General features: G+C 39.4%; 1 protein-coding gene across 4 annotated transcripts in view; it reads left to right on the top strand.

The window, feature by feature from the left end:
- Positions 1 to 644: 644 nt before the first annotated feature.
- RASGEF1C (RasGEF domain family member 1C) overlaps positions 645 to 23850 on the top strand; it is a 187719-nt gene continuing 164513 nt past the window's right edge. For 2 of the 4 annotated variants that reach the window (XM_074292327.1, XM_074292324.1), the window contains exon 1: positions 645 to 985. The gene's annotated coding sequence lies outside the window, so the exon portion shown is untranslated. The remainder of the gene's footprint in view (positions 986 to 23850) is intronic. The other 2 variants (XM_074292328.1, XM_074292325.1) reach the window with 2 other exon arrangements.

Genomic DNA, 23850 nt, shown 5'->3' with positions numbered 1-23850 from the left:
ACCCGGATGTTGGAGCTCAGTGGAACCCCAGTTCCAGCCCTTCCCCTCCCCATAGTCACCACCACCGAGATCAGAACATTTCCTAGGTGCTGGTGCAAGACACCATTTACATAAAACATTCCTACCTTTATAGTTTGCCAAGGCCCCTGGGGGCAATAAGGTAGCCGTACCCCAATAACGGTAATAGGCAAGATTACCTTGTAAGTGCGTGGGAAAAGCAGGTGAGGGCTGAGCCGGGAAAGGGCCTTTCCTGCAGTGGGCATCGGGCCGGCCTGCGGGAGGCGGCGGCGTTCGGGTTAGGAAGGAATTCAGCAGGAAAAGAAGGGAAGATGTTGTAGACTTGGGGGAGCCTGACCAGAGGGGATGGGCGGAGGTGGGAGGGCACCATGCTGGGAGGACGGAGGGCTCAGTTCGGGGAGAGTGGAGTGTGGAGCTCGTGGAAGGAAGTAATGGGAGATAATCTGGCTGGACAGGGTGTTGCCAGATTGTGAGGGATCGGCACGGCCAGGCCCTCCCCACGCCACCAGATGCTAGGCATTAGACACTGCTTATCGCCCTCGGCTCCCGCTCGCGTTCCGTACCTGGCCCTGGTCCACGCATCTCGCCTTCCCTTCGCCCCCCGCGACCCCTCCTCCCCGATTTTTAGTTGTCTCCGCGGCCGCGAGGCGGCGCCCAGAATTCTGTTGGTGCGCGTAGCCTGACTCGGGGCGGACTGGGAGGGGCGGCGGCGGCTCTTTAGCCGGCGGCTGCGGAGGCAGGAGCTGCAGTGAGTCCCAGGCTTCTGCCGAGTGTGCCCCGCCTGGCGCCCCGCCCGTCGCGCAGTCGGGAGATCGCCCCTAGCCGGAGTATCCTTAGCCCTGGCGACCCGCGCGCAACCTGCGCGGCTCGGTTCGTTCCCAGTGGGGCCGACTGTGCCCGGGAAGGTATAAGTGGGCATGGCTGTGCCCCCTGGCAGGAGCGGGGGAGACCGGCGCGCCTAGCGCGGGTGAGTAGCAACCACTGGAAGATGCGGCAAGAGCGGGACGAGGTGGGGTCGTATTTTGGGGACGCGCGGCTATGTGTATTGTATGTTTGCGCTCCTGTGTGTCCGCCCCGGGGACGTCCTGGAGCTGAGCGCACCTGGTCCTCCCTCCCACCCGCAGGGCTTCTGAGGGAGCCGAGCGGGAACCCGGAGTAAAATAATCCATGCCCATCCCCTGCATCTCCGGGTGTTTGTGGGTCTCCAAGTCCGCGCGCGCGGGTGTGTGTGTGTGTGTGTGTGTGTGTGTGTGTGTGTGTGTGTGTAAAAGAGAGAGACAGAGAGAAACAGAGACAGAGAGACAGAGACAGAGAGACAGCGCGTCCCTGTCTATTTGGGTTTCTGGCCCTCCGTGGGTCGGCATGTACCTGTGTGTTGCTTCATGTCCGGATGATTTCTGTATAGATCTCCGTGTTTCCATACTTTGAGGCTCAGCGTCCGTAATGTGTCCTCTCCTCTCTGTGCATGTGTCTGTGTGCCCGTGTGTTTTCTGGGTGTGTGTGTAAGAAGTGCTTCTTCTGTCATTCCATTCCCTGGGAAAGAAAGATACACTGCTTTCTCTGCCTGGGGAAGGTGATGTCCTAAAGAACCTTTAAACATCCCAGGAATACTGCCGGTTACGAAGAGAGGCGCGCTCACCGGTGGGGTGTGAGGGTGTTCTGTTTACATGTGTGTTTTTAAATAAGCAAACACTTAAAGGTCAGGCTGTTTCACTGAGCTGGCATGAAAGTGGAAAAGCGTACCAGACTTGGGATGAGGAGAACCGGTCCGGCCCTGCCACTAAGTGACTGTGTGACCTTGGATAGCTCCCTCTCCTAGCTTCTCCTTTGGAAAATGTTTCGTTCCCCTCATGATCTCCAATGTCGCTTTCATCTTTTATCGGTGATTTAGAAGACATCGTCTGTTTGGGAGAGATGAGATTCTGAAAGACCTCTCCCCTCTGCTCACCTCTCACCTTGAAAGGGTGGAAGAAAAAGGAGACAGAGTAGGATAGGAAGAAGAAGCAGGGCACGACTTTTGCTGTCCAAGTGGATGCTTTTCCAGCCAAAGCAGGTGCAGGAGGAAGTTGAAAGTGGGTAGAGCAGGGGGCGGTCCTATAGCACTAATAACTTGCTGTGGACAATTCACACTTTGGGATCTGGTCTTTTTGGGACGATCTTTGTGGGTTAGATTTTTAGAAAGCCATTTTTTCCACGTTCATGGTCCTGAGATTCCAGAGGGGACTTGCCAGTCTAGTTATGGCTGTTGTTGTTGACTTTCAGGTTTATTTGGATGTTGCTAGACTGAAGAGAACATCTGAGCCAAGAGAGATCTTAAGGCTCACATAAACCAGCACCCTCATTTTCCCGATAAGGAAACTGAGGTCCGAAGTCATGCACAAAGTCATGAAGGGCAAATGGAAATTTAAACTCCGATCCTTTGCCATACATTGCTGTTGCCAGTGCTTACATTTTCATAAAGTAATCCCTAGGCTCCAGTGCCACTGACATTCCAGAGGGAAACTGACCAGCTACGTGTGATGTTACCTCTCATTGCAAGTATGGAATTCTAGGATATCAGAGCTCAGAGGAATCTCAAAGGTAACATAATTCAGCCTCTTTTATCAGTCATTTTATCAGTAAAGAAACTGAGACTGGCTTCTTCAAGGTCACACAACTAGCTCTGTCTGCTCTGTCTCAGGTTCCCCCCATCCCCAACTTTCTCAGAAAGCGAAGAGATCCTCAGTATAATTGTGATCCTCCAACTTTCCATCTATAAAGACAGATGTCACAGAGAGCCAGCCATGCTGGGGAGTTGGGGAACTAGGGAGGTGAAGGAGTCGCTCCTTCTCTGTGTGTGTGTGAGCAGCAGCTGCATCACAGCACCTGTGCACACTCCATCTTTGCCAGAGACAGCTCTGCTCTCAGCAGGAAGATTCTGCCTAAAACCCCATCCAAGAGGGGACAGATAAATAATTCACCCTCTGACATTTGTCTTCAGCTGAAGTGGGAATTTCCAGTGTCAATTCCTGGATTTATTTTGAAATAAACTTGATGCACACAAACCTAGAGCTTGTTAAGAAACTCAGAACAGAAAGGTATTTTCTTGTTAAAGTTTACCAAAAATAACTCTCCTCTCAACACCCATACTTTTAAAAAATACTTTTTAAGCTTGTAATAATAATAAACATTTTTACATAGTGCCACAAGCTTCCCTTATGGTAGGTTTGCTGTGAGCCTTGTATCTAAGTCTCATTATTAGAAGAGACAGCTTGGTGTGGTGATTGACTTTAGAAGACAGATCTTGGCTGTGTGACCTTTGACAATTAACTTTTCTCTCTAAGCTTGCTAAGACTAAAAGTTTCAGAGCTGGTATTGGTTTTCTCTGGTGGAAGGAGTTTTGCTATACCAACAAAATCACAAGTCTGGTATTTTTAAAAATCTGAAAAATACTAGTATTGTGGAATATTACATGTTGTTTGGTCATCTTTCAGTCATATTCAACTTTTTGTGACCCCATTTGGGTTTTTCTTGGCAGAGATACTGGAGTTTATCATCTTCTTTTTCAGCTCATTTTACAGATGAGGATACTGAGGCAAACAGGGTGTGGTGGGTTTGCCCAGGATCAAACAGCTAATAAGTAAATGAAGCCAGATTACTACTTAGATGCACTATAGAATATTATAATAGATCCTAAATAGTCAGTTTTAAGGTGAGGAAGCTTTTAAAGGTTATTGAATTCAATTCTTCATTTTACAGTTGAGGGAATGGAAGTAAAAGAGTTTAAATGATTTTCTCAAGCTCACACAGCCAGCAGATTTCAGAGGTGGGACCTGAACCCAGATCATTTGTCTCCAGATCTAGCTTTTTCTACTACTCCATACTTTAGAGTACCTTTAAGACAAAGTTGCTAAGAAGCCACACCCTTCTAGAGAGCTGAGATGGTCATTTATCAGGTTGCCCAACCACACTGCCCAATGATTGGGAAGTGGATTCAGTGAAACGCCTGGCCCATGATGAAAATGTATATATGTATGTATACATATATGTATATAAATGGCATAATTTCTATGTGACCTTGGGCAAATAATTTCACTGTGTAAAATTTCTTATATGTAAAATGAGGTAGGACTCATCCTCTAAATCTATACTTTGATACTTCCTTGAGAAGACTAAAAGTCTCCATGAATAGGTCTGAATGTTTCTATCTTTATTGTAGTGGATACTATCAGTCAGTGTCTATGGAGATCAGAGTTCTTAGTAGTAACCATGGATAGCTTCTGTGGTCAATTTCAGCTATTGATAGTCAAGTTTTGGTCACTCTGGCTATGAGATATGTGCCAAGAGAGGCCCAGAGAAAGATGCCTCCAACCGGCCAGATTAATAACCCACTGGCAAAGAAGAAAACAGGAACAAGGAGAATGTTTTGTCCTTGAACTTTTAGCCAGTCTTGGTTAGTTTAAGCTAGCTACTTATATTAAAGGAGTGCAGGGTTTTCACCCTCAGGAGGGAATTCTTTCACTATGAAGATGTGTGGATACCTTTTTCTGTTAAGCATCATGGTTTTAGAGCTGGAAAGGTGTCTTAGACGTCATCTAGTCCAATACCTCTCATTTTTACAGATGAGGAAACTGAGGCCCAAAAAGTTTACCCAAGATCAAACAGATAATAATAAATGTCAGAGCTGGGTCCTCTGATTCTAAATCCAGCTTTACAAGTTCAAAGTGACTTTTTCTGCTTCCTGAGATTGCAAATAAGAGAGTTGAAAATCAAACACACTTTCTCCACAGGCCACTTGCTCTCATTTCTCTCTAAACTCAGAGGTCCATCTTTAGAGAAGAAGGTTCTTAGGTATGAGAAAAAGAACATGTAAATGGATAAGTAAATAAAAGATACATCTGAAATAATAGATAGGATTCTAGACCTGGAATGTCATTGGTTTAGCAAACTCTTAGGCAAGTAGAGTGGTCTCTAAAGTCCCTTCCAGCTCTAAATCTATGAGTTGCTCGGAGCTATTCCATTGTACCTACTTCTTACAGAGATTTAGCTTTGTCCATTCTTCTGCATGCTGGGTATCCATACATCCCCAGTTAATGAACTGATGTTGACCTTGGTCAGTTTTCTGAGTCTGCTTCTTAAACAGGAGTTTCTCTAGCATTGGATCACAGAGGGGACACATTGATCCAGAGTTTATATTTAGGCATAATCTGGCTAGCAACAAAGATCCCAATATCCAACAGATTTAATTATCCCCATATCAGTCTGTTGCAGAAGTGAATGACCTTGCTGTCTGATGGAGAGAATAAGAGGCATCTTCCTTTTATGAAGGGAAGGCTTGGGCTGAACCACTTTGGCTGGACCTGTAGGTTTGCTTTGGTGGAAGTAGCTGGTTTTGGAAGGATTAGGAGAGCATCTTTAATGTTTAAAGTCTACTCTTCCCACCCCCAATTTCCAAGTTAGTACTTTTGAATGCATTGAAAATTAAAAAAAAATATTTTCAGAATCAGACAGTAATCTGGTTGCCTTTGAGGTCATCTGGTCCAACTGCCTATGCAAGAATTCCCTCCATATGGTTGGTTGTTAGAAAATTTATCCTTATGTCAAGCCAAAATTTGCTTTCTCACAGTCTCACTTCACTTTACCTCTATAGGGCCAAGCAGAATAAGTCTATTCTTTCTTCCTTAATGACAACCCTTCAGATACTTGTAGGTGGCTATTATGTCCACTCAAATCTCCTCTACACACACACACACACACACACACACACACACATACACACACACACACACACACACACACACCTCCAGTTCCTTCAAATGATATTTGTATGACATAGTTCTTGTCTTCTTTAATTGTCCTTCTCTGAAAGAACTCCAATTTGTTGATATCATTCTGAAAATTTGGCTCACAGAACTGCACAAGATATGTCAAATATGCTCTGACCAGAAGAAGGACAAAGGGGACTATCACTTTTCTCACTCTGCATATTATTCTATTAATGTAGAACAAAGAAGTCATCTCAGCTTTTTTAGTTGTAATGTACTCCTAACTCAGGTTGAGCTTGTGATCCATTAAAACCTTGGGTTTTTTTCATACAAACTTATCTAGCTATGCTTTCCCCATTTCATATTATAATGGTTGCTTTAAAGTTAAATTTATTTTTATTTATTTAGTGTTTTTTTGAGTCCAAATATAAACCTTTGCATTTACCCTAGGTTTTTTTTATTTTTATTTATGTTGCTGTTCAGTCTCACTCTTTGTGGCCCTGTTTGGAATCTTATGGTCAAATATACCAGAGTGGCTTTCTTTTCCAGCTCATTTTACAGATAAAGAAACTGGATTGATTGACTTGTTCAGGATCACACAGCTATAAGTGTTTGAAGCCAGGAAGATGAGTCTCCCTGACTTTTGGACCAACACTCTATCCACTGTGCCATCCTAGTTTTAGAGTTTCCTTAAGTGCTCATAAAATATTTTCAAATTGCTTCATTTAAATAGAGATAAGAAATATAGGGTCATGGAAAAAATCATTACATTTGGAGACATACAGAAGATAGTTTCAAGCCTTGGCTCTGACACTTATGAAGTTTATGACTGTGGACAAATCATTTAATTTGCTTGAATATATATTGTCTAATACTTTCTTTAGGATAATCATACTTATACTCTCCATGAGGGGTTATGAGGAAAATGTTTATGGAAGTATTTATTAAGCTTACTATGAACTGGGATATAGAAATACAAAGACAAAAGAGACATAATTCTGGTTCTTAAGGAACTTATATTCCATTCAGGGACATAACATATAAATGCAAAGTAAAATATAAAATAAAGCTGGGAGAAATGATACTACTTGGTGGTATCAAGCCATGCTATAGTACCAGAGCTTAGTATAACATCTTATAAAATAGTTACTACTCTTATTTTTCAATCAATATGTGTAAAACATTTTAATAATATTATAAATGATAATTTCTCTGCTCAAAATTTTTAATGTTGCCAAATTGCCTCCTGAAGAAGGTTCAGACATTTTAGCCTAGCTTACTCAAGACCCTGAATCACCTGATGTTACCCTACCTATATGGCCTTATTTTATTTACGCTGTTCCTCTTTTTTTTTTTTTTTAAATTGAAGCCTTTTATTTTCAAAACATATTCAAGGATAATTTTTCACCATTGGCCCTTGCAAAACTTTGTGTTCCATTTTTCCCTTCTTCCCCCTGCCTTTTCTCCTAGATGGCAAGTAGTCCAATATATTATACTGTTTCTCTTCACGCAATCTAAATTCTAGTCAAACTGAATTACTTATTTTCCAAATATGCACCTTTTATTTTCCTGCCTCTCTGATTTGTTCACACTCTTCCCTGTGCCCACAATCCCCTGCCCTCACCTCCTCTTATTAAATCAATAATTATTCTCCCTCATCTTCATCACTGAACAGTTAAATGATGTTGAATTGCATTTCTTTACAATCTAAATAAGCGCAACATTTTGCCCATAGTGTAAGCCTTTCCTAATCTAGGGAGGCTTGGGCCATTCTTGGAGAACAATAAGACTTTATGCAGAATCTCAGGGTTGGGATGTCAAAAGTCACCTGGTCCGATTCATACATGAATGAAAATCTCTTCTCCAGCCCTATAAATATGCAAAATCTTCTCGGGAAGACCCTGAATGATAAGAAACTAACACTCTATTTGGATAATTTCTCCCATTTTTAGACATTAAATTATTTGAAAATTATCTTTCTTATATCAAGCCTGTTTGCTTCTGTACAACATCTACCCAGTTCACCTAGTTCAATTCATCTCAAACATTTATTAAATACCAACTATATACTGAGAAACTCTTTAGAACAGATACTGATTTGCATCTATGGAAGAGGTTTCTTTACTAAACATTAAACACTTTTAAAGCATCTTTTTTGTACCACCCCCCCCCAAAAAAAAAGACGGTTTCTGCTTTCAAGGATTTCATAGTGTAAAGGAAAGATGAAAATGTCTATGCAAACAAATGATACAAGCAACTATGTACAAACAAGTTATATTCAGGATAAATTAGAGATAGTTAATAGATGGCAGGTACTAGAAAAGAGGGGGAGCAAGACAGATTTCCTGTGGAAGATAGTATTTTACCTGGAACTTGAAGTTAAGGAAGCCAGGTGTAGGGATGAGGAGGAAAAATATTTCAGGCATGAAAGAAGTCAATGAAAATGCACAAAGTTGGAAGGCAAAGTATCTTATCCTAACAAAAACAAGGAAGTCAATGTTATTGAATCCAAAGATATGAGGAAATATAAGATGTAAGAAAATGGGAAAGGTGGGGTTTGGGAGAAGAGGCACAGGTTATGAAGATCTTTGAATGTCAAACAGAAGGTTTTATGTTTGATTGTGGAGGTAATAGAGAGCCACTGTAGTTGGTTGAGTAGGGTATGTGAAATGGACAAACCTGCATTTTAGAAAAAATTACTTTGACAGCTGAGTAGAAGATAGAATGGAATGTAGGTGACTTGTACAAAGAGATCAACCAACAGATGTGAAATGATGAACAACTGCATCAAGATTGGTAGTGTTGGAGAAGAGAATAGAGTATATCCAAGCTATCTTAAAAAGGTGGAACTGACAGCCCTTGGATATGGTGAGAGAGCATGAGGAGTGGATGAGAGAGCCTAGGGTACTGGAAAGATAGTAGAACTCTCAGTGGTACAAGGTAAATTAGGAAGAGATGAGAGTTTTTGAGGGAGAAAATAAGTTCACTTTTGAACATGTTGAGTTTTAGGTGTCTACAGGACATCTAGTTTAAGATGTTCATTAATTGGAGACACTGGAGGTCAATATAAAAGTTAGAGCTGGATAAATAGATCTGAGTACTACTAGTATAGAGATTGTAATTGAATCCATGGTTTCTGAAGAGATCAAGTAAAGTAGTATGGAAGGAGAAGAGGACCTAAGACAGAACCTTTGAAGACATCCATAGATAGTGGGATAAGGATCTAGCAAAAATGACTGAAAAGGAATGGTTAGATAAGTAAGAGGAGAACCAAGCTAGGATAATGTCAAATAAGAAAGTATTAAGGGTGATCAATAGTATCAAAAACTGCAGAGAGGTCAAAAAGGATGACTTTTTTTAAAGACTATTATATTTGAAATTTAAGAAATTGTTAGAAACTTTTGAGAGGGCAGTTTCAGATGAATGGTAAGGTCAGATATTGGATTGTAGAGAGTTAAGAAAGGAAATCAAGACATTAGTTGTAGATGGCCTTCTTAAGGAATTTAACCACTAAAGGGTGGAAAGAAGCTATCAGGATCAAATGAGGGTTTTAGAGAATAGGGAAACACGAGCATGTTGACAAAGTGAAGAAGTAGCCAATAAGAGGAAGAGGTGGAAGATAAATGAGAGAGTGGGAATGCTAGAAGGGGCATTCTGCTAGAGGAGACAAGATGGAATGGGATTGCCAGAAATTTCTATAACATATACCTGGTCCAAAAAATGTTCCAGGGACTATGCTAGTTCTCTTGGATATTTAGATAAAAATTAAACAAGGAGCCTACATTTTGTTGAGGGAAATGATATGTACATAGAAAATTGAATTATATTAAAATTGAATTATATATATACATGCATGTATATATATATATATATATATATATATATATATATATATATATATATGTATCATAATTTCTGAGAAGAGAGGCTAGGACAATTATGATGAGTAGTTTGCTAACAGTGAATCCAAGATTCCAGGAGGAACAATGGAAGGGTAGAATAGGGATACAAGAAAAATGAGGCTGACATGCGGGGATAGAAGGAATTTTCAGCCTGGGCAGCTAGTGACTCAGAATCACAAGGATTCTAAGTGGAGATCACACTTATATTTCATCATATTAGATTTGGCCGCTCATTCTAGCCTGTCAGGATATTCTTAGACAATGATTCTCTCATCTTTTGTGTTAGATAGCCTCTGCGGCTCTGTGTCATCTGAAATTTTGATGAATATGTTATCTCTGCCTTTATCTAAGACAGTGATAAAAAAAAAACCTACTGAACAGAATATGATCAGGAGCAGAACTCTGGGGTGATCCATTTGAACACTCTCTCTAGGATGGCATCAATCCACTCATTACCACTCTTTCAGTCTGGTCATTCATTAAAAGTCTGTAACCTACTGTCATCTGGTATACTTCTCTTTAAAACAACAACAACAACAATAATGACTTTTTAATAATGTCATTTTTCTTTAACATACCTCAATGTAACTCCTCCCAGAGAGTCATCCCATATAACAAATAGTATTGCTAAAGGATGAAGGAAGAGAAGGAGGAAGGGAAAGGGAGGACAAGTGAGCAATACATCAAAAAAGTCTGAAAATATATATAATTACAACATTTGTGAATCTCCCCCCCTCCCCCCGCCAAAGAATGAAGTGGTGGGATTTCCCATGTCTTCTTTCAATCAATGTGGTTCTTTAATTTTTTTTGTAATATTCCCTTTTGACTCCTTTCTGTGATTTTTCTTTCTACTCACACCATTGTAGTTGTTGTGTATGTAAATTTTTTTGTCTCTACTTCACTCTGCAGTAGTTCTTATATAGATCATTCCATGTTTATTTATTTTTATTACAGTCTTCATTTTTTTTTTACAACATAATCATGTTCCACTCTATTCATGTATCACAATTTGTTTAGTCATTCCCCAATTTATGGGCAACTCCTTTGTTTCCAGTTCTTTGCTGTCACAAAAAAGTCCAATTATATTTTGGTATATAGTGGAATGTTCTTTTTATCAATGGTTTCCTTGTGGTTATGAACCTAGTAAAGAAATCTCTGGGTCAAAAGATATGAATAGTTTTAGACATTTTAGTTATTTTATTTGCCCAATTCTAAGCTGCTTTCCACAATGATTGTACTAATTCACAGCTCCACCAACAATGCACTAGTGTGTCAAACTTTCCAAAACTCTTCCAACATTGTTTATTGCTATTTGTGGGTGTGAAGTGTTGTTTTACTCACATTCTCTTACTATTAGTAATTTGGAACATTCATTCATGTGTTTGTTAGTAGGGTGCAATTCTTTTTTTTGAGAATTTTGTAATATTATTTCATTGCTTATCTATTGGGGAATGTTTGTCATATATCTATAATTTACATATATGTATAAATGTATACATATATGTTCATGTATGTATATACACACATAATATTAAACCTTTATCAGAGAAATTTGTTATAAAGTTTCCCCTACTCCAATCCATTATTTGTCTTTTCATCTTAGGAGTATTAGTTTTACTTATACAAATTTTTCGGTTTCATCCAGCCTGCTTTCTTCTGTCTATCTTCCACATAGCTGTCAAATTGACATTGCTAATGCACATATCTAATTTCTTAACTGCTAGTGCCATCTTTCCCAAACTACCTTGTTTTTAATTACTTTGTATTTATTCTTTTTATGTTTATCCTATGTATATTTGTATATACATATTTTTTTTCCTCTCACCCTCTATTAGAATACTAGTTCCTTACAAGTAGTGATTGTTTCAATCATTATACTTGGATCCCCAGTACCTTAACACAGTGCCTTGCACATAGTATTTATTTAATAAATGTTTGTTGATTAACTATGGCTCCCAGGATGAAACACAGACTTCTAATCTTGACTTTGGGGAACCCTTATAACCTGGCTCTAACCTCTCTTTCCAGGCTGCTAGCACATCACATTTCAGATTCCAGACTCACTGTCCTATTGGCTGTTTTCCAGTTTATTGTACTCCATCTCCTACATCTGTACTTTGCCACAGGCTATTCCCCATTTCTAGAAGCCTCCTGCCTCTACCTCTTAGAGCCCCTGGCTTCCTTCAAGATCTAGTTCAAGTACCTTCTCCTACAAGAGTTCTCTCTTTGGAAGGTCTTTCTGCCCTTAAAATTACATTGTATTAACTTTGCATGTATTTTGTGTCTGCTTATCTGACTAAAATTGTTTCCCCTTAATGGAGTATCAGAATTACAAATGTTGGTTTTGTTTTTGTATCTCTAGTGCCTGACAAATAGTAGTTGCTTAATAAATGTTCCTCCATATTCAAGCAATGTAGCTAGTTGCCTAGGAAGCCCTGCCCCTACCCCTGTGCATAACTTTGGCACTGTGAAAGACCCTAGACCCTAGAGCCTGGAGCCTTCTGAGACAACTCCTTTCTTTGATAAATGTGCAAGCTGAGGAAATCTAGAGAAATGAGTGGAGTTTTCAGGGTCACACAGGCCCACATGTTTGGGTTATAGAAGGGCCTCGGAGGTGATCCAGTCCAACTTTCTTATTTTGCAGACATGCCAAAGCTAGAATGGATTAGAGAGAAACTCTGACCCAAGTCTGTCAATCTAGCCCTCTTGTCTCCTGTGCCTTACAGAAAGGGTGGTGGGAGAGGGAAGAGAGATGGTAGCAGTATAAGCAGTGAGACCCTTAACAGGAGAGGAACCCAATGGAGTTTCTATAGGTAAATTACTAGGTGGCATAGTGGATAGAGTGTCAAGAAGATGCACTTTCCTGCATTCAAATCTGCCCTCAGACACTTATAGCTGTGTGACCCTGGGCCAGTCATTTAACCTGGTTTGCCTCAGCTTCCTCACTGTAAAATGAGCTGGAGAAAGAAACGGCAAGTCATTCCAGCATCTCTGCTAAGAAAATCCCACATGGGGTCATGAAAAGTAGGGCACAACTGAAAAATGACTGAGCAGTGACAACAAAGGAGAATGAAGTTTGGATTTAATTCAGATCCTTGGTTTCATAGAAAAGCTTTTCTCCAAGTTCATTTGCAAAGCTGTAAGCCTTCAAGTGTGTTCAAGCCTTCATGTTGTCTTCATCGCTCTGCTTGCCAATAGCTTGGGACTGACATGGGGACCCAGGAAAGATTTGTTAAATAAGTGAGTGAGCAACAAAAGGGTTACCCAAATGGATTCTGTTACTCATTAAGTACCAAAGCAATTGAGATTCATGAAGCATCTTAAACAGTGCAGAACAATTCTGATCAGGTTCCCACCTCCTGGCGAGGAAGCCGTGTGTTCATGGGGGGGGTTGGTAGGGGGGCTGCACAGTCAGCACGTGTGCTTACAGCACTGTGACCCATTTAAAAGGCTCTACCTGCAAGGTTCCAGAGATGTTGCTTTAACTACAAAAGAGATTATTGGCTCGGTCTCGGTGTCTCTCAACCTCTTTCTCATTTCCTGATTAACCATCGTGGGTAACTCATACATGATGATGTTTCCAGGGGGCTCTGAGGCTGCCTCATTATTTGATTGGTGCCTAATGAGATTTTCCTGCCCTAATAATTTCTTTTTGCAGAACGGTTGCAAGATTGAGATTTAAGCTTCTTTCTTCATCTTGAAAAAGTCACCTGGCAGGCAGAGCTCTCTATCCTCATTTTCAGCAGACCTGCCTTGGTTGTCAGCTTATAATTAGCAAGGAGCATAGATCTAGATCTCTGAGGCCATTTTATTCCAATCCCTTTATTTTACAAATGAGGAAACTGAGGCTCAAAGAAATGAAATGTCCGTGATGACACAAGTATTAAATGTCAAAAGTGGTATTTGAACCTGAATCCTATGACCCTAGAACAACCTATATTCTTTACATTATACTCCAAAGTCTTCCCAAATAGGCAAGTTGTTTTAATCACTGTTTCTCCACTCATCAAATGGAGGCAATGATAACCACTTTATCTACCTCTAGCAGTGCATCCCGGGCACAGTAAATCTGTCTTTCTTTCTCTGTTCAGAACTAAAGGTAAATCACAGTAACCAGGATTCCCCATCTACTTGCTCTATTTTTTTTTCTGTTAATTCAACTTCCTGATTATCAAAATCCAGTTAATTCTAAATTCTCCTTTGGTCCCTTGCGTTTTAAATGAATGAGGCTTTAGCTAAGTACAAAACGTCAGTCATACTTAGGAAGGAGGTAGAATTAAAGCTACCACAAGCCTTTGAAAGTTACAAAATGTGCCACCATCACCTTCCTTTTAAAAAAAAAAAGATTGCAGAATGTCTCTCTTGTCCCTTCTGGAGTTTTAAAGAGCAACTTTTCTTCTGAAACTCAGACCTGATCAGAGTCAAGTCTCAATCTTCTTTTCAAGCAAGCCAAGCCTTTCCAAAACATGCCTTTGGGGATTATGGTAAAATGGGCTCTTGACTTTCTCCAAGATATATATTTGTGCTATATCCCATCCAAGTTGTAGCCAGTTGTCTGCTTTCAAACAAAACTCTCTGAGAGCTCAGATTTGAACAAGGTGGAAAGTTGATTCATTTCACAGATGCTGACTGAGTAGGCACCTTTACACACTGTCCGATTTATCTTCCTAATGTTTAGATCCAATCACCCTTTCTATCCAAAATCCTTCAGTATTGCTTACCAAATAAAATTGAAACTTCTTTTCCTGACAGTCAAGGCCCTCCCATAATCTGGCAGTAGTCTACTGTTCTGGTCTTATTTCATATGAATTCCTTCTATGGACTTTGCATTATTGTTTATCTGGATTTCTCCCTGCCCCTCGAGCTTTCTTTGTGACTTTGTATCTCCAAGTTTTTGCCCACCTTTCCCCCATGTTTGACATCACACCTCTCTCCAGTGATTCTTGTTAAATTCCTAATCAGCCTTTTAAAACATTTTTTTTATTGGTGCCATTTGTTTTTATGCCACAGTCTTTCCCCAGACATTTCTCCTCTTTATTTAATCCTCCAATCCTCCACTATGATAAAGGAAACACTCTTATACAAACTATCTAATGGAGTAAACATGTCTAACAAAATATTCAATATTCTGTTCCCATAGCCCCTACCTTTCTACTGAGAGTAGGGATATGTTTCATTGTCTCTCTTCTGAACTAGGATTGGTCATTGAATTCAGCTTTATTTTAGAACTGTTTTTGCTTTCATTATTGTAGTCATTGTATACATTTTCTCTTGGTTGTTTTCTTTAGCCTTTATTACTTTATATAAATCTCTGTTTCTCTGAATTCTTTACATCTGTTATCACTTAGGATGCCAAGTATATTCCATTATATTTGCATAGCACAATTTGTTCAGCTATTTCTGACCACTGAGGATCCATTTTGTTCCTAGTTTTGTTTTGTTTTGGGTTTTTTTGCCTCCAAGAAGGTGATGCCATGAATATGTCTCTCTCTTCAACTTTGCTTTGTTTCCTTGACTTACCTACTCGTTAAGGTATGTTCCCCTTAGTAGGATTACTGGGTCAAAAGAAATGGGGACTTTCATGATTTTTCTCACATAATTTCCAGTTGTTTTCTGGCCTGGTGGGGTCAATTTACAACTCTACCAACAATGTATTACATTCGCATCCTTCAAAGCCCGATTCAACTGCTACTGCTTTAAGGAAGCTTTTTCAGAGTTCACAACGCATCTCAGTGGACACTTATCTTTTCTTCTTCCAATCTTATATAACACTCTATTTTTGCTAGACTGCTCATTTTATTATATTTTATTTTACATTGTAACTAATGTTCTATATAGTGGCAATATATGTACAAGGGGCAGCTAGTTGGCAGAGGGAATAGAGTCTGGAACTGGAGTCAGAAGACCTGAGTTAAAATGTGTTTTCAGATGTTTATTAGTTATATGACTATGGACTAGTCACTTAACCCTGCCTCAGTTTCTTCATCTATAAAATAGCATTTACTTAATAGCAATTATTTCTCAGGATTGTTGTGAGGATCAAACGAGTTAACATGTGAAACATGTTGCAACCCTGTAGTAATACATAAATGCTAGTTTCTTTGGTACTCTGAAGTACCAAAAAGCTGTGACTTGCCTCTGGTCATACAGCTAGAAAGAGTCAGAGGTAGTTCTTGAACCTCTATCTCTGCTAACTCCAAAACAAACACCTTTCCTTTTGTACTTTGTAGCCTGATACTCCTTCCCCATTATACACTCTATGAAGTCAAGAACCAGGATTTAGCTAAATAGTACTCAAGAGCACACAAGAAATATTTATTGGCTTAAGAAGTCATTACTGATCTGAGGATCCCCAATCTCTACCTCCTCCCACCAAGCAGAAGAGTGATGAGATCTTAGATTTCCAACATTTGTACCCAACCACAGGGTCTTTCTCTCCAAAGATTCCAGCTAGCCAATGGTACCTAATTACTCTTATTCGCTTGGTCTCATTCTATGCTCTGTTGAATTTGTGTATGTGTGCAATTCTCCCACTAGAGTATGAGTTCCACTAGAACAGGGATGTGCCTTGTTCTTCTCAATATTCTTCCTCAAGTACCTATATACATACTTGATCTTGGATGTGTGACTATCAAAGCAATGAAATGATGAAACTAAATGCTACATGACTATGTTAAATTTTGACCTCTCACAGAGATATGAGAAAAGGTACTTCTCTTCTTTCTTCAGAGACAGTGATATGTGAGAAAAGAACAACAAATATGATGTCTGATTCTGGTGATATTTTGGTTATTTTCCTTGAGTTGCTATTTTTCCTCTTCCTATTTTATTCTTTGTTATAAGGAATGGCCCTCTGGGTAAGGGAAAGCTATATTTGAAAATAGAGATGATGTGCCACTAAGAAATAATTTTTTAAAAAAATTAAAAATGAATATATAAGTGATATTAGGTGTTGTGTGATGATTAGGTATTATGTAAGCAGAATTAGACATTCTGTACTATTGGATGCAAAGATTTAGGAATCTCTCTCCATTTTTCTATATCATAAAAACAGTAGAAATGCCAAGATAATTGAATAATGCTGATATAGAAATGGCCAGGAAGCAATAGCAAGAGCAAAAAATATGGTTAATACTTTTCTGGCTCTTTAAGAGGGAATATAAGGAATGCCCATTAGTGAGGAAGATTGAGAAGAATGTGATGGCCTCAGGAGAAATCAGGTTTTAGAATAAATCAAGTCAGAAGAAATGTGGGTTGAAAAGTTGGAGGCTGGGGGTAGGTTAATAGACAATAGAATTTGAGTATTGAGGGGCACTCTTAAGTGGACTGCGCAATGGGTGAATTGGTTTGGAGAGGATCATGAGTGATTAAAATAGGGAATGTAGTACAGGTTTTCTTTTGCACCAAAGATGTGAGATTGGATGAGATGAGATTACAGTGACATGTACCTTCAGTAGAAATCAATAGATAGAATAGGTTTCCAGCCTAGAGGTTGATGAACTCCTGGGGATGGCAGAACTGGAAAGTCATTATGAAGGGTCCATGAATTTGTATGTATACCAAGTATTGTCATTTTTTTTCATTTCTATTTAACTCCAACTATATGTGCAGTGTGACTCAGTATAATAAATAGGCAATCATACCTTCTATTAACAGCCTTGCATATATATGTTACTATTTTCAAATTACATAATTTTATTGTTGTTAATATAATATAAATTTACTTAGAGCAAAAATAAAAAGAGGTGGCCCAGATCTACCTTCTATTTCCTCAATTGTTTCTGTGACCTAGGGAACTGGTAAGAGACAGGGTGAGGATGGCCACACGTTTCCTGCTGTCAGAGTTATATCTCTGTAGTACAAAGCCTTGACCCATCAGTCCCCTGCTCAAAAATCTGTCATGGCTTCTGACATTTACAGGATGAAATCCAAACTCTGCAATCTGACATTCAAGGCCCTCTCTGCTTTGGTCTCAAATTATCTTGACAGTGTCATTGCCTCTTGTCATTTCTCCTCTGGCTAACCTGAATTACCCAATAAATATTTCCTGGACAGAGGGTTATAGGAACCAGAACTTAAATGGATCTTTGAGATCATCTACTCTATTTACAGATGAGGAAAGTGAATCTGGGCCAAGCTTATACAAATAGCAAATAGCAGGTCTGGGATTGGAACCTGGATTCCCAATCTTTAAATCCAAGGCTCATCCCACTTCCTAGGATTTTGAGTGTACATACTGTTCTCTACTCCCTCCCTGATCTCTTCCACACTGGAATCTTTGATTTTTCAAAGTCCATCCCCAATCCTACTTTCAGAAATGCTTGTCCTTCCTTTGAACTCTCCTAGCCTTTTTTTGCATTGACCTTGGATACTTATTAATGCTACTTTGTATTTTAGTTATTTGTATCAGTGTTCCTCCATCCTCTCTTCCCACTGGCCAGTGTGATCCTGAACTTCATGAGGTCAAGGATGCCTTTTCTACATCTCCATTTCCTAGAATAGCACCTGGTAAAGGATCTTGCATACTACTGTGGAATGAATTCATCTGAACACTTCTTGAACCTATCTGTAGTTTTTGCTTGCCTGTATACATTTAATTCAACAAAGGTTTAATAAATGTCTGCCATGTGCAGAGATGTGACTACAAAGATGAACAGTGATGTTATCCCTGCCCTCAAGGAGCTCCCCATCTATTGCAGGGGCTTTAGGCAGAGTGGGGGAGATGGAGTGACTAAGTACAATGAAGGAGTCTCAGGGACATCAGAAGACTAGTTAAAATCCAGGCTCTGTTGCTTACTCCCTGTGTGATATGAAGTAATTTTATTCACTTCTCTGGGCCTCCTTCTTCGTCTTTAAAATGAGGAGGTGGGAATAGATGACTTCTAACTATAAATCTATGAGCCAGGGATGAGAGGGGAGAGAGCACAGTGTCTCTAAGAGAGATGGGGTCAGAGGAAACTAATTCCACGCTAGTAGGATGGAGACCCTAAGAGATCTTCCATCACAAGTCTCTAAAGTGACCAGTGGTCAGCAGGCAGATCTGTTAGAAAGAGTGCTGGAAGTAACAGACCCCATGCTTCCTTAGCAGGCCAGATAACTAAAAAAGCATCAGTACTGAGAGCAAGTCCAAATGTAATGTGTCAGTGGACTTAGTAATGTTAAGGAAGCTTTTAAGCTGCCCCTAGATAGATTTTGGGATATGCTGATGAGCTAGAGGAAGATCCTGTTGAACTAGTTCAGCCAAAGCCATATATATTGTTTAGGAGAAGGTATGTTGGACTGGACGGTGTAAGATGACCTGGGTTCCATTCTCATCTCCATGTAATTATGAGCATAGTGCTTGAAATTGGGCCTCATTTTCTATTATGTAATGTGAGGAAGTTGGATTAAATTACCTCTAAGATTCCTTCCTACTTTAAATGTGCCCATCTATTTAAACAGCAAATTTATCTTGTATTTAGCTCATTTTAATATAGTTGTTTGCATGTTGTTACCCCCTTCCCCATAGGATGGTGAGTTCCTTGATGGTTTTCTATGTATTCTATGTATTCCCATGCTGTAGCACAGTTCCAGGGATGTAGTAACACTTTTAAAAAATGTTTTTTGACTGATTAACAACATTTACCGGTAGCAGATATGAAAAGAGCATTGAAATAAGAGGCCAAACAGCTGGGTTCAAATTCTGAGTTTGGACCAGTTATACCAGTCCAAGAGTTTAGTTTCTTCTGTATGTCTTTGGGCAAGTCACTTAACCCCAATTGGCTCAACTCCCCCCCCCCCAAAAAAAAAAAAGAATCCAAAGACCTTTAAAACAAACAAACAAATAAATAAATAAACAAACAAACAAATAAATAAGATCAGGAGGTTTGGTTCATTGGTCTCTGACAGTCTTTCCAACTCTGTCACTTATCATCTTGTAATCTTTTTTTTTTTTTTCCCCCAACAAGCATCTAGTACCTATTCTGTGCAGGGCTCATCTGCACTGGCTTCCTTGGCAATGACTGGTAATCAAGGCTTCCTTGAGCAATCGGAGATCATTGTGCCGAGCCTGCCTGATTACAGGATGTCTTTGTTTGTTACCCGCACAGCAGGAGGAATTTGATGCATGGCATCAGCTCTGGGTATTTTTAGCTTCTCTATAGTGACATGTCACTGGATTTCTGGGACCAGCCTCAGGCTCTAGCTCAAGCTTTGGAGTTACTGTCGGAGCCTATCATGTCTTGCATTTGTATTGAGGTTACTCAGGTCCATGTCTAGACAACATTACCCACCCACCCCCATTTCCAGTTACTAGACTCTGATGACAGAGGCTGTGACTTATTCATTTGTTTCTCTTCATGTTATGTCTCTCTTTGTATAGTAATTGTCAGTTCAACTTAAATCATTTCATGAGAACATGTATTAAGCACCTACCATGTGCAAAGAATTGAATCTATGGTTTCAAAGATTAAAAATGACACAGTCCTTGTCCTCAGGGAGTTTGTAGTTTAAGAGAAGGACATGGCATTTACAAAAATAGTTGTGATACAAGGAGGAATAATGGCACAAAGGAGAGGCTCAGGCAGTGTATACTATGAAGAGCATATCAGTAGGTTACAAAAGTTTCTCCCAGGGATACCCCTGGGACTAAGATCAGTTTTGAAAGATCAGGTTCCTGGCTCCGACTGAACTAAATCCATAGGGAATCCTCACTATTCAACTTCTTTTTGGATATATTCTGTCCTGTCTCTAAAGTAGCATAAGAGCCCATCTGGCACTCAGACAAAACCTAAAGTCTTCTCAGAGGTAATACTGTCAGGGCCATATATAAAAGCCTCTAGAAAGAAAGAAAGGGAAGCACCTCCTTTCATGCCATAGCTCAGTTGCTGCAAACTGTCTACTGAGAGCCTTACCTGATACCCATTTCCTAAGGTTTGGGCTGCTCTGAACAGAGAAGAGATCCCTTCTTCTCCTCCTCCTCCTTCTCTTCCTCTTCCTCTTCTTCTTCCTCCTCCTCCTCCTCCTCCTTCTTCTTTTCCTCCTCTTTCTCCTCCTCCTTTTTTTTCTTCCTCCTCCTCCTTCTCTCAATTAATTGTATTTTACTCTTTGTAACTTGGTATCCTATTTGGAGTCTTCTTGGCAAAGCTTCTGGAATGGTTTGACATTTCCTTCTCTAGCTCATTTTACAGATGAAGGAACTGAGGCAAAGTATTCAGTGACTTGAGGTGAACTAGTAAATGTCTGATGCCAGATTTGATCTCTATTTGTCACTTTATCCATGGCACCACCTAGCTGATTTATTTTGCATGTTACCTGATTTAACTGTAGGGCCAAAGGTTCTGAGTAATGCTTTTCAGGAAACTAAAGGGCCTTCATCCTGATAGGCATGCAGACTCTAGCCAAATCAGTTTTTACAATGAAGTATCGCTTTGGTGCCTTGTCCTGAGCTATTGAATCCATGCCCATAATTGGTCAGTGGCCCATTGTGTTGGGTAGAACCCATCTCCAAGATTTATCTTTCAGTTTCCAACCCTGGGCAATTGCCACATCTCTGAAATATTGCCTTAAACAGCTTAGGATGGAGATCATTATAACCCAGAGATGCCATGTTATTGAGGGCAGTGTTCAAGTCCTGCTGAAGATTTTTAGTGTATCAGAGCAAGAACTGATTTATACCTTGCTTAAATATTTCTACTTGGCTATGGGTGAGAAACAGCTAAACTCACTTCCTCAGGAGGCTCCTGATTTGACTAAATTTTTTATGAAGTACAAAAGTGTTTGGGCTTCAGCAGGCAACTTTGGAGACAGGATCAGAAGGCATGATTGGAATAAGTGATGCTGTAAGAAAAAATGGGTGCCTATTGATTAGAGAATGGTCAAATAACGTGCAGGATATGTATGTAGTAGACTATTGTTGTGATTTAAGAAATGATGACTATACAATATTAAGAGAAACTTGGGAAAATTTGCATTAACTGATCCAGAATGAAGTAAGCAAAGTCAGGAAAACAATTTATACACTTGCCACAATAATATAAAAAAAACACTGTGAAAGACATTTTGATCAATGCAGTGGGCAGTCAAAGACCAGAAAAGAGATGATAGGTTGCAAGTGTGGAATGAGGCACATAATGTCCATGGCTAATGTGTCAATTTGTTTTGCTTAACTGTACTTCTTTTATGGGGGCAGAGAATCACTAGGAAGTGATAGTGATGTAAAAAGAAAACCATGAATATAAGAAAAAGAAAAAAAGAAAAGAAGTGATCATGTAGAGTCCTACAGTTGAATCTTAAGATGCTTGGGAATCTTTGGAACCAGAGTAATCCAAGAAAGAACATACAAGGTGATGAACCACATCTCTCATCTTTTGTGACTGAACCCAATCCTTATCATTGCAGGAAGATTACCTAGTGATGATTGATCATTTTGGTAAGTGTAAGAAACATGAAGAGAGAGGGAATACTTCGAGATGTGGTAAATCTGGGAAGATTTCATGGGAAGGGAGACCCAGAGAGTTGGGCATTCATTGAAAAGAAGAATTTTAATGAGGAGATGGGGAATAAATGGGATGGTGGCAAAAATGAAAGTCACTCCAGACTTAAGGCATAGCTTGAACAAAGACAAGGAGATGGGAGAAGTTAAGATGAGAATGAAATTCAGTGAGTAAAAAGTTCAGTTTGGCAAGAACAGAGTACATGAAGAGGAATTGTAGGTGATGAGGCTAGAAATAGAAATAGAGGAATCATAGTTACAGACACATTGTGGAGTATTTTGAATGTCAGGATAGTGTTCTGAGGCACTAGAGAACCACTTGGTGGTATGGATAGAGCACTTGGCTGGAAATCACAATGATTCATCTTCATGAGTTCAAATCTGGCCTCTGACACTTAGTAGCTGTGTGACCCTGAGCAAGTCACTTAACCACTTTGCTTCAGTTTCCTTACCTGTAAAATGAACTGAAAAATGCTCTAATGTCTTTGCTAATAAAACCCCAAATGGGATCACAAAGAGTCAGACAAAGGGAACCACTAAGGGTTTTTGAGTAGAGGTATAAATTTACTGGAATGTTACCTTAAGAAGATTACACAGGTAGAGGTTGGAAAAAGAAAGGTATTGGAAACAATTAAACCTTTTAGGACATAACATCCATTGTAGTATGACAAAGCCTATGGACTCCTTAGAATAATGTTTTTATACAGTTCAACAAAATGCTAACTTTCAGAAGTTAGTGCAAATAAAGATGTGATTTTTCCCCTGTCTAAATTCACAGGCCTCCCCTAAAGTCTATTAATAGGCCCTTTGGAAGTGTACTAACCCAGGTTAAGAAACCCCTGATTTAGAGGATATGGAAATAATAGAACTGATAGTTGATGACAGCTTAGATTAGAATGGTGGCTATGATAGAATATGAAGAATAGTTCAGAGGAAGAAATAATGCAAAGAATTTTTTTCAGGTAAATTGATAAGACAGCATGTAGTGAGATGGATAGAATGAAAGTGAAGGAAGAGTCAAAGGTTATTGAGATTCCTATCTTGAGCATCTGAATTCACAGCCTTCCTAGTAAGCCTTAATTTAAAGGAAAAAAAAAAAAAAAAGCAGAGTGATGTATATCAACATAAAGAAACCTGTTCTGTGGAACCAGAGAACTGGAAACAAGTAGATGCCTGTGAGTTGGGGACTAGCTAAACAAATTACAGTAGTGAATGTAATGTAATTTTACTGTGACCTAAAAAAAAATAACAAAGAATTCAGAAAAATACAGGAAAACAGATGAACTGATGCAGAAGGAATCCAGCAAGAAAAAAGTGCATATATACATAAATGTAAACATAAAACAGACACGATATTACATATTATTAATCAATAGCCACTGAATTAATTAATTATTTAATCAATGCAGGACCAATTATTTATTTAATTTATTTGTGGTTAATTATTAATATTAATATATAAAATGTGGACAAAGTAGCTTGAAAATATAAGCTGAAAGAAAAATAAAACAAAACCAAATGCAGTATAATGAAAATAACTAAGCTTGGATCTAGATGCTTGTCCCTTATTTTATTGGGGGAGGGCCCATAGGTGTGGAATAGTGCACACACTATTCCATGCAGTTGAAATGTAGCTGTATTTTGCTGTTCTGACAAGTTCTTATTCTTGACTTGACTCAGCCTCTAGTTTTTGCCAGATTATATCAAGGAGGTG

This window comes from Sminthopsis crassicaudata, chromosome 2 (genome assembly GCF_048593235.1).
Source record: "Sminthopsis crassicaudata isolate SCR6 chromosome 2, ASM4859323v1, whole genome shotgun sequence".
Lineage (NCBI taxonomy): Eukaryota > Metazoa > Chordata > Mammalia > Dasyuromorphia > Dasyuridae > Sminthopsis > Sminthopsis crassicaudata.
This window is presented reverse-complemented; position numbering and strand designations above follow the sequence as displayed.